General features: G+C 34.2%; 1 pseudogene; it reads right to left on the minus strand.

Annotated features, from left to right (window-relative positions):
- Positions 1-1983: 1983 nt before the first annotated feature.
- Positions 1984-6203, minus strand: LOC123783225 (DNA primase small subunit pseudogene; annotated as a pseudogene).
- Positions 6204-17099: the final 10896 nt, after the last annotated feature.

A 17099-nucleotide genomic window follows, 5' to 3' on the forward strand; every position in this document is an offset into this window, starting at 1 on the left:
ATTTGGAGAATGTGATCTACAAGCATTACTTTTTGGATTTAAGATATTCATTTTAGCCAAGTGCGTGATTAATTTTTGTCAATGTTATACAGGTATACAATAAAGATTATTCTCTATTTGGTGAATTTAAATTTCCCCTTCCCCCCATTATAGCCATAGTTATATAATCAAATATATTTATTTTATTATTCATAGCCTCTACGTCTTCATTTGTTTTTTGTCTCCCAATTCAGTTCTTAAATGGTTATATTGAAATATATTTGCACTAAAAGGAAAGACAAGCACAATATGACCTCATTCGTGCATACATAAAATTATCCTGAGATGTGTTGTGAGCTTTGTTATTTCCAGGTGTTACGGCCATCCTGACTTCCATCACTATCTCATTGTTATTTTCGGCAAATCAGGATTTCTATCATCTCAAACCTTCCTATTTTTAAACCTGATATAATGAAAGAGCACTTGTACTGATTGGTCCTGTAAATATCTAGCAAATTCCTTAGCTATAAGAAAGTTTCTCTTGCATGACTGTTTTTCAGTACAGCAGCTAAGAAACACAAAGCAATATGCCTTTGACTGTAACTGCTTTGAGTTAGTCACCAGCCTTATGATAGCTGCCTAATCTGAGTCTTGCCTATGATGGCTTAGTTTTCATTTCCAAAATATGATCTTACCACAGGACACTAGGTGGAGCTAGAATCTCACTTAATGCTTCTTATAAGGCACAATGATCAGATTTCTCCCAAATCAACTCTGATTTAGGTTGTTTTTTACTGTGCCATTTTCATGATCTCATATACAGACCACAATCAAGAATGGCATTTTTGTTTGTTTGTTTTGCACAGTAGTCTGTAATACTTCTTAAAAAAATTGGCAAAGAGAAAGGAATCAGGCATTTCTTTGTGTTGCCTGCATTAGTCTGCTCTATGTAAACCAAAAGATAAAAGAAAAAAAAAAAAAGAAAAAAGACAGTGTAACTATAGAGAAAACAATGTTCAAGGAAAAGCAAAGGAACGAAAATTTTCATAAATCATGGAAAGCACTAACCCAATAGCTTGCTTCTTAATGTTTCTCAGAAAATAGAATGTAAACCAGAACAACTGAGTTTTTTTGTTTGTTTGTTTGTTTGTTTGTTTGTTTAGATTGGCTGTAAAATCAGGCAAAAGAAATCTGATACTTCAAAATCTATAGCACAAAATCAAACAAGGAAGAAACAGAACCTTTAAAATTAAAGTATCAGATATACAGAAAGTCCAAGTGTTTTGACAAATACAACAGTTTTGTTGGTGAAGTCAGTTATTTTTCCTAAGCTGTTTTTTTTTTTTAGGGGACTAATCCAATTGTTTCTGAGGGAAGAAGTTAAGAGCTATAATTGCTAGTTGTAAAAGATACTCTACTAGGCCCTTATATTGTAATATAGTAACTCATATCTTTTGAATTGAAGTTTTTGTAGGTTTAGATGCCCAGTTTAAAAGGACTTTTAAAAGGGTAGTCTGACTAATAGAAATATTAGTAAACAAAACTAGTAATAACCGAATACATACTTCAGGTATAATAGAGGGTCAAAGATTTAAGGACAAAGCTCTCATTCACCTAGAATATTCACTCCAGAAATATGAGGCTATATCCATTGGGGTGAGATTAAAATCTCAGGCATATTATTGCTCACTTACCTCTATCTACAGCAATTGGTAGAGCTGAGTATTCATAGTGGAAATCTTAGAATCATCATTGTATAATATTAAATTTTACAAATTCATCTGCAATCCACTTATCCCTCCCATTACTGCTCCTTCCAAGAATCTTGACACTCTCCTTTGGTATTCTCAGGAGTATTTTCAACATAATTATTTCTTAAGAAAAGGAAATTTTGCTTTGAGCATTAAGATGCATACATGGTCATGCCATATTTATTGAATGGCTTTTGGAGTATCTGATTTTAGATTGAAGATATCCACATTGGTTTGGGGGAAATTGTTATCTTCAGAAGTCTTTTTGTAAATCATTCTTCTTGAGAACATAACCTTTTCAGGACTTATCCAGGTTTCAGAGAAACTGAAAACTTCCACATGGGGACCTGGAAAGGTCTTCTTAAAATCTCTGATTCTATGTTTGATGATATTCAGCTTCATTCTCCTCTGTTTCTTCTTCATTAGTGGAAATGTTACCCAATTCATGGCAGATAGAGATTTTGTTTAGAACAGTGAATGGATCAAACAGATCTACTTTCTGTAAATCAATAGGCACAGAAATGCAACCTGTTTTAGTACGAATATTAAGAGAGCTCTTCAGCAAAAGATTGATTTCTTTGCTAACATTGATACCCAGCCATGGAAAACAGTGTTGGAACATGATCTCCCACTCAAGCCTGGGTCCGCATTTGTCATGTTTTATGTTATTCTGACATCTGCTGGCTACCGTCTTGAAAGGCTCCCAATGCTGAAGTAAACTGTGTGATGTTTTTGGAAGATTTGTTGAAGTTCCTCATGAATCATCTCAAGGGCAAGTGCTAAAATCTTATCGCAGCTTTATTTTAAAAAATATATTGATAACCAAGGCATATTTTTTGATGTATTTTTAAATTACGGTTATAGATTTTCTACCCAAATGTGAATTCTTTCACTTAGATGAACTTCGTTTTTAACATCTTCACCACCCTTTACAAGACTCACATAGTCAAGGATCCCAGAATGTGCTGCGGAGGACAATTTTCTGATTTATCACAGACCCAGCGATGAACACCCCTCCTTCCAGAACATACCTAGAGACGATGCTTAAATCCAAAGCCCTCCTTCAATGTTCAGTCGGTGATGCATATGGCCATCATCCTGAGGGTCCCAGACTCAGAACATATGTCTACAGAACCAGAACATCTAACACACTGCCATAGCATGATATCAATGTCAAATGTGAGGTCTTTACCCCGAGCCTGGGAAGCTTCCAGCCTCACTGTATTATGCTGATTGGGTCTGCGGGAATATACCGCGCACTTCCTGCATCTCCTTTTCAGACCACTTTGGGTGTTGAAGGATTGGTAGCAAATGCAAATGTCATCTTCTAGTGTGAATGAAAACTCACCGTGTGAAAGCAATTTTTTTTATCACTCTGCCATAGTTCAGACGGCACAGGTAATAAAGCTGAAGCAGCTGCGGCAGCTCAGGCGGTCAAACACCCCCGTCTGCATAGAGCGCCGGACTCCATGCAGCACGATTAGCACGACGGGAATTGGCGGGAATAGCACAGCCCGAGCCTGCGCTACATCCCGGTGCAGGCTGGCGCCCTCTTCAGGAGCCGCTGGAAATTGTAGCTCCCGTTTGGAAGTTGGTCTGGGGACTCCAGCGGCTCCCGCAGTCTCAGCCCATAGTCTCTGGGTTCACTGCTCAGCTGGACGCAAGGAGGCTGCGCCCATTTCAGGAAGATGAGCTTCTGTGGAAAAGTGAACTTTTGAGGCGACTGAGAATGAACAAACCGAACAAGCTGAGGAAGAGAGACAAAGAGCGAGACAAAGGCCAGGGCGAGAGAACGGGAGGAGAGGTTCCATGCTCTCTGCAGGCGCACAGCGATGCCCCAGTCTCCACGTGTTCACCAGCCCAGAAGCTCCCAGGGCGCTTTCTCATTCACTGCAGATTGCGCGCTGCAAAAACCTGTGTATGCCTGAGGAAAAGAAGGAGGTTGGAAACGCGGGGGTGAGTATCTAGCCTGTTTGCCTGCCCTGCTTAGGTGTAACTGCTGCCAGGAGTCGGCTCCATAGAGTATGAATTAACCTTAGATGGAGTTCAAAACTTGCTTGTTAGTCTGCAAATCTTAAGGCCCAAATGGTTATGAAATTTGCTCAAATGAGACGTTATTTCTCTCTGAGTAAAACTTCATTTTTGTTCCAGTTCTAGTTCATTTTGTACTAGTTCTTTCAGAACTAGTAATCTAAATTTCAAAATAGTGAGAAAAAGAAAACAGTCAATTAGTACTTGACCTTCCTGTTCATTGCCTGTTTGGCACAGTGCAAAAAGTTACTGTTACTCACGTTTGGGGGGGAGGGGTGGAGAGGATCTGGTTTAAGAATATTTTCCCCTATATTAAGATCATAAATATATTCTCCTATATCTTCTTTAAAAAATTAAAGTTTATTTTTTCTTTATTAGACTGGAATGCATTTTTTTTTTAACTCTGGTGAAGAAAAGAACTTGCTGGGGGAGAAAGCTATGGAAGGTCTTAGGGATCTCAAGAAGATAAAATGTATTAAAATATCTACCATGCCTTTCAGGAAGACAGAGATATTGTTAAATTAAAAAAAAAAAAAAAAGACAACAGTAAGGGGTAAGGTAGTGACTGGACCAAAAAAAAAAAAAAAAAAAAAAATTGAAGAGTGAATGAATTTAAAACCATCAAAAGAAATTGGATGTGTCAAGTAGGGCAGGAAAGAAAAATGAAAAACAGAAGTTATTATAAATAAAGAAATGCAAAGAAACTTGGAAAAATATTTCTATTAATCAACTCTGGCTGTCAAAATAGAATACCATAGACCGGGTGAGATTTATTTCTCACATTTCTGGGGGTTGGTAAGTCCAAGATCAAGATTCAGTTTTCTGGTAAGGGCTCTCTTCCTGGCTTCCAGAAGGCTTTTCACTGTACTCTCACATGGTGGAGAGAGGAAGCATGCTCTCTGATGCCTCTTACAAGCGCAGTAATCCCAACATGAGGGTCCCACCTTCATGATCTCATTGAAATCTGTTTATCTCCCCAAGGCTCCATCTCCAGTTGCCATCACATTGGGCATTAGGGCTTCAACATATGAATTCTGGAGGGACATAATTCAGTCTATACCATTTCACTCCTTGGCTATACAACGTTAATGCCATTCTCATATACAAAATACATGCATGCCATTCCAGCAGCCTCTAAAGTCTAAACTCTTTCCAGCATCAATTCTAAAGTCAAAGTCCAAAGTCTCATATAAATACCAAAATCAGACATGAGTGAGACTCAAGGTATGATTCATCTAAGGCAAAATTTCTTTCCAGCTGTAAACCTGTATTAAGTTATATTTAAGGGTAAATATCAAGCACATTAGCAAAGGGATGAGGGGAATAAGAATATTGATCATTAAAGAAAGGCAAAAATACAAGAAGAGGACAGAAAGTGATATATGATGTCAATGTGCTTTTTAATTTAAATGTGTAATTAACAGTTCTTTCAAACTGAGCTCCAAAGAAGAACGAAACAATAAAACGAAAAGAAAGGAAGAAAAAAAAACCCTTAATATTTGATGTTTTCTATTGGGAGTTCTGAATGTTTTATTTAATACTTTATTTAAAAAATGAGCATATTGAACATCTTAATTTATTGGGCCTCCTAGGAAGAAGGGAGCTCCTACCCATATATTTCTAAATGTGAAATTTTTCATTACTTATTCATGTACTATTTATCGTTAATATTATTTATTACTGTACTACCATTATGTCACTGCAATGCGTTGATATAGTGATTCTTGTTTATCTTGCTTGTTCTTCCAAGTGTGCTTTCCAACAGAAGATTTCATGTCTTCCAATTGTACTAGACTATTCTCAGCCTTACCTCTTTGGATATTGTTTCACCAACACTTCCTCAGTGTCTGTCTCATGCATTCCTATTAGAGATAAATTAGATCCTCTCACTAAATCTGTCATTTGACATCTATTTCTGAACCTCTTTTTTGTGTATTCACTTTTTATCTTCTATGTTTACTGTGCATTTTTTAAGATAAAAAGAAAATAATCCTTTCTTTGTGTTCCTTTCAACCTAAAAAAATCTGTTAAATTTTGAATTTCAGTAATTACATTTTTAATACCTGATATTTGGAAATAGTTGTTTTTCATATTGCCCTGCACTTTGTTTCATGGTTACCTTTTTCCTATGCCTTTGAGAATCTGCAACATACTTATTCTGAGGTCATCTTAGATGCACTATTTTGTACTGTATCTGCGGTAACAATCTTGTGAATTTTGATTTTTTAACCTATTTTTCTCCTCGTTGGTTTTGGAATTTTGGTTTGTAGGCCCAGCTATGATGGCATTTTTCTCCCCTTCCTTCCCTCTCTGTGCTCCTGTTGTCTGGTTTTGGGTGTCTCGATTTGGTCTCTATAATCCTGCATATACAATCCGATCCTATATTGTCAGTTTAGCACTTACATCTTCTGGGGTTAGTGGGGAAACCTCAGACTGAGTCATGGTCTAGCAAGTAGCTTGGTACTTATACTTAATAGGAAGATTTTTCTGTTTTTTCCCCCCCTCATAGTCTTAGGTACGCCTCTTTATGTAAGTCATTTGCTTGGGAAAAGTTATAGCTTTTCTTTGCTCCCCATTCATAGGCCTGGATCCAAACTGAACCCAGATTCACTGTCTACCTCGGTGAGGCATTTTTAATCTCTGCTCCCCCCATCTATTGTGCCTGTTGCTGGAGGCAAAGCCCAAAGACCTGAAGTTTCAACTCTGCTTTCTGTTTTTCACATCTCATATTTCATTACTGGTTCCATAGATGTTTATCTTATTTTTAAGGATGGCTTTACTTTAAAAAATTTTCCTTTTCCAGACTTTCTCTATAATTGGTATTTGCTGAATGTATGGAGCTGTCCCGGTGAACTGTGTCTGGTGTCTCAGTCTTCTTTTTCATTAAAACAAAACAACAACAACAACAAAAACTTAAAGCTTAAAATAAGACATAAGAGATTCTTTTCATCATTTGAAAGAAATTCTTTTCTCAAAGTCTTGAAATGCATAACTATATTTTAGTCTCCATTCTTAAAATCTTTCATGAGAGTGATGTTTCAAAAGTAATTTTCCTGAATTTGTATAAATTATTTTTCATCTGCCAGTTGCTAGTCAAGATTTTTAACGTTTAAAATGATACAACTTTTAGAAGAGTTAAGTCACTTTTTTGTCTTTTGATCACATACTAGCAAAAACGTAATTGCAAATAATATTGCTTAATAAAGAGAGACTTATTTTTAGTAGCTTAGTTAAACTTATTTTCATGGATTTATTTTGTAAAAATAAAACCTGAAGGTTGAATGTGCTTTATCTGAGTCATTAATTTGGGCTAATCTTTTCACCGGAAAGTACACTGTCGCACCAACCCTTGTCAAAATATAAAATTTTCAAAATGCATTAAAAGTAATGTAGTACTTAAAATTTTGCATGAATATTTTGGTCACAGAGAGATAAATCTGTTTTAAATTAATAAGAAATATCTACCCAAATGTGTAGTAGCTACTCGTAGTGTGAATTTTTATAACAATGATGTAAAAATATTCCTTTCTATGAATCATCTTTTTCAGATATTTGTCATAAGGGTATTTATTTATTCATTCATGTCTAACATGTTTAGAGAATACTAAGTACATACTTTTTCAACAAAAAAGTTGCCAATTTTATCTTCATAGAAGATAATATTGTTGGAATTAAAAACAGTAAAAAGGTATCATTTTACTTCCTAAAAGGCACAATCAAAATAAATTCCTATATTAGATTAAATTGCATTTGGGTGATTTTAGTCCTCTTTCGGTCTTTAGCATTTAGCTATCTGTGATTTCATGTCGTTTAATTTTCAAATTTGTTCACTTAATTAATTTGACAAGCAATAAGTAACAAATAATATAATTACAAATCTTCTAAACCATTTTTAGTAGTCTTTAGTGTTTTCATCTGCAATTATACTTAAAGAATAATCTAGTCATAAACTAGATACATAGACACAAAGCTGACCAAGTTCACATGAATTATATATAAAAAGAACTCAGGATCAGAGTCAGAGACCTGAATTTGTGTTCTCTCTTCACCACTTAATGCCTCTGTGACCCCAGGAAAGTTTAAGTCTCAGTTTCATCATCTATGAAATGCTGAAAATAGTACGGAACTCCTAAGTTTGTGGGAGGATAAAATGAGATAATGGAAAATCATTGGCCCAGAGCTTATCCCATATCAGGGACTCTCTCAGTGATGATTTTATCAGATATGAGAGTTCTAGATTATCTGTTTGATTTCTTGGAACCAAAGTGTCTAAACAAACTTTTTTTTTAGTATTTTTTTGTGTTTTTGTGTGTATTTTAATCAATAACCCTCCCCCCCCCCCCCCGCTTTTTTTGACTACTTACTATGAGACCTGTATAGTCCTAGTTTGGAAGTACAAACATGAGCTTGAATTCTATGCTGGTGATGAAGAACATTTATAATTAGAAAATTTTCCTAATTTCTAGTAAAGGTCAGATAGGATTTAGTCATAGGAATAAGAACCAAAAAGTATAAGATAATCAGACATTAAGAAGGCTCTTATCTCTGTTTCTTGCTCTCTGTCTCTCTTCCTGGGTTCATATTTTCTCTCATCTCTACTTCTCCTGTGGATCAGCTTCTTTCATCTTTCTCCTGGCACATGAAATTTCTTTGTTCAAGTTGCTCCTGTCAGCCCAGTGATGGCCATAGTAGACTCTTTCAATGCAGAGACTGCACCTCTAATCTCTCTGGGTAGCAACTTGGAGACAAATTCCCATTGACCCTGTTTTAGTTGACTGTCCACCTACCTCAGTGGGCTGTGGCAGGTGGCAGGGTCATGGAGTCAGCTGCTTGTTTAGAAGAAACTGAGAGCATCCAAGGATCTAAAGATGTGCTCTGTACAGGCAGGAATGAATTTGTTTCTAACTACTTCCAAAGAAGGGGAAATGTATTATTCAGAGAAAAGGGACTTTTATAAAAAGCTAGAGCATAGGCTGATTGAAATAAGATCAACCACGCCATATCTGGCTTCATCTAAATTTTCCCATATTATAATGCAGTGACAAAAGTGAAATATTTATAAGTGTTGAATAAACTATTACATAAATCTAAGAATTCCCTGGCAAAGAGTTTTGGTGTCTTGATAAAATGTTATTATTGCTCAAAACCTTCTTTAGACACTTTTATAAATGATATTTTTTTGTGAACTCATTTGCTTCAGTCATCTTGCTGAATGAACAAACCCCAAAACATTTGGCTTCACTCTACTCCAGTGATACAAATTGTTGCTAGAACCACAGCCAAATAGAAATATTGGTTTGAAAGATGAACAGGTGAGAGAGTCTATGTGTATGTATTTTTAAATGTATATATGTTTATACAACAATATTTGAGGAAGGATTTATGGTACTTCATTCAATATTGCATCAGAAAATACTACTTTACTAGGAAAGTATTTCAAACAGCATGTCCTACTGGAAGTGGATAAAGAACATCACTCTGCATTACACACACAAAAAAATCAATAGTATTATCTGGAATTTAGATCTAGGGAAAAAAGCAGTGACATCCAAGGACAAAGGATAAATCAGACAGAAGTAGAAACATAATTTGTATTCTTAACACCAACTAATTTGATAGTGAGGATGATGAAATTTAAAACATGGCAGCCTATTCAGAGAGGGGAACTTACCTAAATTAAAAGGAAAAAAACCATTTCAGACTGTGTGCCAATCAGGAGAATTAATATATGATTGACATGCTGAAAATTACTTCTTTTTTTGAACAAAATTACCTGTAGTAAAGTTTCAAATCAACTAGTATTGAACGTCTATCATATATTAGATTCCATACTAAATTTTGAAGATAAAGAATTAGTAAAAGTTAAAATGCCTTCCTCTAAGGATTTTAAATGAGAATATTAGATGAAGAAGACTTGAATACACATAATTATTAGTTCACTGTTACTTTCAGAATAATAGGAGCATGTATACAATACCAAAAAAAAAAAAGCTATGTTGAAACCAGCAGTGTGTAAACCATAGTTTGATTCACTTATCTATAGGTTCCAGGCTTATGAAGACTGGAGATTCACCATAAATCCTGATGTTGCCTTGCTAAGGTGAAAAGAATTGACAACAGATTTGTTTTCTTTCAAGGATCAAACTTTAGACCAAATGCTTGAGGTGTTAAATATTAAATCAAAAACCAGTCAATGGATAAAGGTTTTTTTTTTTCTTTATGTTTTATATAGTAGGGCCTTCCCATGCATCTGAAATCAAGCTTGGTAGACAATTACCTACTTTATGCCTTGTGCATGGAAAGGGTTCCCTTTCAACATGACCCCACTTCGGACTCCTGTTGTGACAGATCTCAGACAACGTTCCTGGCTTTCTTGTACCTATTTTTAATTCCATATCCCAGTTTATTCTTGCCTTTGACGTTGTTTGGTTTTCTTCTTATGACCTTATGCTCTAGATACATTTGAAGGCTATCCCTCATTTGCGTGCTCAAACTTGGCATCCATGATTCCCTTTATTTTGTCTTGATGACCTAAGCTGTCCCTAAATTTTTTCCAGTAGTTTCATGTCTGTCTACATTATTATATATCAATAGTGACATATAATTTTTCATGCCTTGATTACCTGGCCCAGATTTTGTCCCTTTCTCCTTGCAGCTTCCTATAAAAATTTTGGGATTATATTAGGTATATCTAATAGTTCTCTTGTACTGCCCAAAATCTGATTTATATTTGGTTATTGCATCAAGGTTTTACAAACTTTAAGCAAAAGCTATATTTATTTTTATTCTCACTGTATCTACAGATCCCATCAAATACACCCCCCTCCTTTTCCTAGTGCCAGTGTGAAACGTCTTGGGGTAAGTCTGTGATTAGAAGCTTAACTTGGACTTGTTCAGAAAATGTAGTAGTGCAAGTGAATGGTTTGATAGACAATGGAAGCCATAGGGTAGGTTCCTTAGTACCAGCCTCTCCTCTCACTGCAATGTTTTGTTTGTGCTTAGATATTTGACTAACAAATGCCATTAAAAATACAAGTATTATTTGGGAGAATAATTCCTTAAGAATTATTTGATAACCTCAATTATGGTTACATACATTTGTAATACTACAGGACAAAGATATGGATAGATGGGAGGCAACATTAGAGGGAAGTGAATGGAAGGATTTTTATGATACCACATACACTAATTACTGAGACTGGGCAATTAGGAGATCTTTGTCCTAATCTTAGATTTGCCTCTGACTATAATTGGCAAACCACTGAATCCACGTTTTCTAAATTTTCTTTTGAAAATGGAAGAAATTAGGTTTGGTACTTGAAGTGCCTTTGCTCACCCTGTGCAAATTTTGGTATGGGTGTTAGAGCTTCCTTCTTTTCTTTAGGTTATTTTATACTAAAAATAAAAATATTTTTATTGCTTTAAACATTCCACTGTGGGGCGCCTGGGTGGCTCAGTCGTTAAGCATCTGCCTTTGACTCAGGGCGTGGTCCCGGTGTTCTGGGATCAAGCCCTGCATCAGGCTCCTCCGCTGGGAGCCTGCTTCTTCCTCTCCCACTCCCCCTGCTTGTGTTCCCTCTCTCGCTGGCTGTCTCTCTCTCTGTCAAATACAAAAAAAAAAAAAAAAAAAAAAAAATCTAAAAAAAAAAAATAAACATTCCACTGAAATGATAGCAATTTATAAATTATAAAATGGAAAAAGTAAAACATAGAACATCAAAAATATTGTAAACACTTTTGAGGTGTGGGGGTTGCTTGTATTTAAGTGTCCTTTTTAATATGGGATATTAGTAAGAAACATAGAGTGCAAAAATACAGAATTGGCAATTGTATACATTAGTGGCATTGAACACCCTGAGTGCCTGCATTTCATATTCTTGCATATTGTTTCCATATTCTTCTAACTTTAAGTTATTCAATTCTCTTACATTCTGAACTCCCTCTCTTCTAGTCAAGGATTATAAACCATATATAATAAGGTATAAATATATGATAGAAGTTGAATTTCTTACTCCTCTCAAGAATGCATGCTTTAAGCAGGGTCAAAGGTTTAAGCCAAATGACTGGCATTAAATGTGGAAATATCAAGAATCAGCCTGTGGTTAAAAAGTTTTCTTTTCTTTTTCTCTTAAATAGCAGAAACTTCCAGTGCAACTGAAATCAAACACTGGCAATTAACTATTTTATGCTAAGACAATGCTATTCTTAAATTCATTATTTGTTCTCTTATATTTCAGAAAAATTTATATGTGAATTATCCATAGCACAAAATTTGCTTAAATGTTGTATTTTTCATGTCATAGTTACAAAGACATTTAAAAAATAGGAGAAAACACAAAATGTATAAAAATTGAAGTAAATTGAATTTGACTTATGCTATCTGAACATAATAGACAAATCAATTTTTTTTTTTTACTTTCATGCACTTATATGCTAAAGGGGAGAGAAGAAACATTACTTCAAATCTAGAGAGTTTGAGTGTAGTATACAATGGAGTTTAAAGTGTTAGACTGTTTTGAGAGCCATGTCATATTGGCAATTTTCAAAGGTGGTATGGAAATCTGGGCCTGAGGAAGTGGTCCTGTGGAAATGGTGTAAGCACTGACCAGAAAGGCAGAAAGCGATGGAGAATAGCAGAGCAATGGATGCTGACCATTTTTAATCCCTTCATTGTAGATTTATTGGTCTTAGTTTCTATGGCCTGAGAAAATTAATTTTATTGGTATTCCCTGTTAATATTTTTCCTTTTATTTCTAGTGTATTATTTGTACACAATAACACAAGATAACATTTTGCAAATAGGGTGTTAAAAAGCGTAAAGATTTACCTTTGAGATTTATTATCTTGAAAAAAAGAGGCATAGGAGAGAAATTCAAGAACTTCATGGTACAACAAATTAAATGAGACTGAGAGCTGAGATGTTAGAATATAAATTAATTGATTAATACGTAATCTGATTGTAAACAAACATGATGCTTATCTATGTTCAGCTCCATTAAGGATCGATAATGTCTGCTTGAGAACTATGCCTACAAATTAAAAATACAGTATAATCATTGTTCTATCTTTTCACAAATATGAATACATGTTGTTCCTACTATTTAAAAGAATACTTCACTTATAAAGTCTGAGCTGCAGCTCTGATGGGCAATCAAATTAAACTTGCCTCACAAGACAAAGTGATCTTCCTATCCATTCATAACTGTAACAATATCATTACTCTCTATATATAGTACAGACTTCAAAGTTAGCTTTCTAGAAAGCTGAATTTAACAACATTTATGTTGGTTTAGATGTGACTTTGTATATTTCATTAAAAATTATAAATTTGCCATTATCCCATACTCAGAATCTTAGGCGTAATTCACAAGAGTTAAAACTTAAAATGATGTGTGCACAGAGGATTGCAAAGGAGTTTTAAGTTATTTTTCAGATTTATGATAAAGCTTTTTGACCACACTCTAAGTGGTGCCCTATTGTTATTTTTAAAGCATCATTGGAACGTATTCCATTTGAAAATATAAAGACTTTCCGCTAAAAGTTGAAACTGTTGAAAGTAGCAAACGCCATCCAGAAAACTTGTCTTTTACTGCTGGACTGCTACCTTACTTAAGGACTATTAATTTGAAATGATTATGACACAGCGTGAAAACTTTTACATTTATAAAACATCAAGCCTGTTTCCTTTGTAAAAAGTCTCACCAGTCTGAGATTTTAAATATAAATTATTCAATAGCTACTTCTTTTTTGACATTTTAAGTGATTATGCACTGTAAATATGGGGTGGTTTCAAAATAAAAAATTCACAGGGGACTACAGCTTCCAACTAAGATGGAGCGGAGTAACACAATTTACACTTTCACATGAAAACAAAACAACTTTTTCTCTATATATATTTCAATTATTGGAAACCAGATAACACAGGACAGTGATCCCATCCTAATCCCTCCTGCCTACCTCTAGCTCTGGTTTTATCCTAAATTTTGAAATGGAAAAACTAATTCTGCAAGCACCTACTTTATCTGCCAGTCTTCCATGGCTGACACGGTTCCTAAAAATATATAAAGAGTACAAGAGTAAGGAATTAGGGAGAAAATAGCATTAATTATTTGAAATATAATTCTGCTCAGGCTGTTAAGATGAAGATGTCAGGTACAGGTTTGGGTGCTGGTTGGGGGCTCTGAGCTTTGAGCAGATCCAATGGTCAAATGGTTTTGTTTGGTAGATTTTTCTGGTGTTTTTTCTCATTTGATATCTGTTCTAAATTATTCTTTGTTCTAAATCTATCATCTCTTGTTACTCTCCTTGAAAGTGTCAACAGAAAGCAAAACTTCCTTATGGTTTGATAATAATATTTTATTTTGGTAACTGTGACTTGGATACCCAAGCAACAAAAAAGTAGGGGTGAATGAAATATTTTTAGTCTGGTTGGCCAAAGTCTGAGTGAACTACTACAGTTGCCTAAGGGAAATTGTGCTTAATAAAGAACTGTTGCAAATTGATACTAATTACCATCATTTACATTTTCATAGATAATAATCAAGGACAAAAAGGATATAGTTAATGATATTTTCATCTCTTTTATGAAGATGAGACTTCTAGAAAATTAAATAAATACATAAGTTTAAGTAGCCAAAGAATAGCATTTGATTTTCAGAACCCTGGCCTACAATTCAAGAATCATTTGATCCTAGAAAAGACAATGAATATGTTTGGTAAGAGAACAGATAACTTGATCAAATTTAATTTGATTGATGACTTGATTAAATTTAATGGGGTAGATAAGATCATATGGTCATTTTCAAATGTTAATATAATTCAAATCAATAATACATTAAAAAATAAAATTTAACAAATTTTAAAAATTTAATTTACTTAAAAATAAAATTTATTTAAAGATAAATTTATTTAAAAATAAAAGTTAGAAAAAAATAACAAAATTTAGGTGTTTCAAATCCCAAAGATGTCAACTACGAAAAGGAAAATCTGTAGTTACAAGCAGTACTTTTTGATATGCTCCAATTTTAAATATGAATTTATAAATGATGTAAGAAGTCTTTCATGACCATAATAAAATAAAAATATCCCACAATAATAGAGTTAAAAGCTATAGATCTTAAAGAAGATGTTAATGAATGCTTTTAAGGCTCTTTTCACAACAAGAACTTATTTCACTTAGCATAATACTCTGTAGCTCCATCCATGTTGTTGCAAATGGCAAAATTTCATCCTTTTTTATGGCTGAGTAATATTCCATTATATATCACTTCTTCCTTAGCCATTCATCTATCAATAGACACTTCCATAATTTGGCTATTGTAAATAATACTGCAGTAGACATAGGAGTGTATATATCTTTTCAAATTAGTGTTTTCATATTCTTTGAGTAAATAACCAATAGTGGAATTATTGGTCATATAATAATTCTATTTTTAATTTTTTGAGGAACTTCCACTGTTTTCCACAGTGGCTGCACCAGTTTGTCTTCCCACCAGCAGTGCACAAGGGTTCCTTTTTCTCCACTCCTTGTGAACACTTGTTTTTGTGTTTTGATTTTAGCCATTCTGATAGGTGTGAGGTGATATATCATTGTGATTTTGATCTGCATTTCTCTGATGATTAAGGTGTTGAACATCTTTTCCTGTGTCTGCTGGCCATCTATATGTCTTCTTTGGAGAAATGTCTGTTCATGTCTTCTGCCCATTTTTTAATTGGATTATTTTTTTTGTGTGTGCATTGAGTTGTATAAGTTCTTTATATATTTCGGATATTAACCCTTTATCAGATATGTCATTTGCAAATATCTTCTCTCATTCAGTAAGCTGGCTTTCAGTTTTGTTCATTGTTTCCTTTGCTGTGCAGAAGCTTTTTATTTTGATGAGTTTCAATTATTTAGTTTTGTTTTTGTTTCCCTTGCTTCAGGAGACATATGTAGAAACACGTTTCTATGACTGATGTCAGTGAAATTATGGCCTATGATCTCTTCTAGGATTTTTATGGTTTCTAGGATTTTTATGGTTTCAAGTCTTCCATTTAGGTCTTTAATCCATTTTGAGTTTATTTTTGTGTATGGCGTAGGAAATGGTCCAGTTTTTCTTTTGCATGTAGCTGTCCAGTTTTCACAACACCACTTTTTGAAGAGACTGTCTTTTTCCATTGAATACTCTTGCCTCTTTGTTGAAGATTAATTGACCATGTAAGTGTGGGTTTATTTCTGGGCTCTTTATTCTGTTCTGTTGATCTAGGTGTCTGTTTTTGTGCCAGTCCCATACTGTTTTGATTACTACAGCTTTGTAGTATATCTTGAAATCTGGGATTGTGAAACCTCCAGTTTTGTTCTTCTTTTTCAAGATTTCTTTGGCTATTCAGTTCCTTTATGGCTCCATATGAATTTTAGGATTTTCATTCTAGTTCTATGAATATGTTACTGGTATTTTGATAGAGATTGCATTAAATCTGTAGATTGCTTTGGGTAATATGAACATTTTAACAGTATTTGTTCTTTCAGTCCATGAATGTGAAATATCTTTCTATTTGTTTTTGTTGTCCTCAATTTTTTTCATCCATGTTTTATTGTTTTCAGAGTACAGGTCTTTCACCTCCTTGGTTAAGTTTATTTCTAGTTATTATTTTTTTGGTTCAGTTGTAAGTGGGATTTTTTTCTTCATTTCTCTTGCCTCTACTTCATTATTAGTGTATAGAAAAGCAATTTATTTTGTATCCTGTGACCTTATGGAATTCATTTATCAGTTCTAATAGATTTTTGGTAGAGTTTTTATTTAGGGTTTTCTATGTATAATATCTTGTCATCTGCAAATAATGAATGTTTTACTTCTTCCTTACTGATTTGGATGCCCTCTATGTCTTTTTCTTGTCTGATTGCTGTTGCTAGGAGTTCCAGTACTATGTTGAATAAAAATGGTGAGAGTGGAAGTCTTTGTATTGTTCCTGATCTGAAGGGGACAGTTCTCAGTTTTTCACCATCATGCATGTTAGCTGTGGGTTTTTCATATGTTATGTTTCATATGTTCCTTCTAAACCTACTTTGCTGATGACTTATATCATGAATGGATGTTGTACTTTGTCAAATGCATTTTCTGCATCTATTGAAATAATCAAATGCTTTAATCCTTTCTCTTGTTGAGATGGTGTATCACACTGATTGATTTGCAAATATTGAACCACTCTGGCATCCTAGGAATAAATCCCACTTGATTTTGGTGAATAGTTTTTTATAATGTGTTGTTGGATTTTGTTTGCTAATATTTTGTTGAAGATTTGTACATCTATGTTCATCAGAGATATGGGCCTGTAGTTTTCTTTTTTTGTAGTGTCTCT

The sequence above is a fragment of the Ursus americanus genome, chromosome 1 (genome assembly GCF_024610735.1).
Source record: "Ursus americanus isolate L20-20 chromosome 1, mUrsAme1.1.p, whole genome shotgun sequence".
In the NCBI taxonomy this organism is placed as follows: domain Eukaryota; kingdom Metazoa; phylum Chordata; class Mammalia; order Carnivora; family Ursidae; genus Ursus; species Ursus americanus.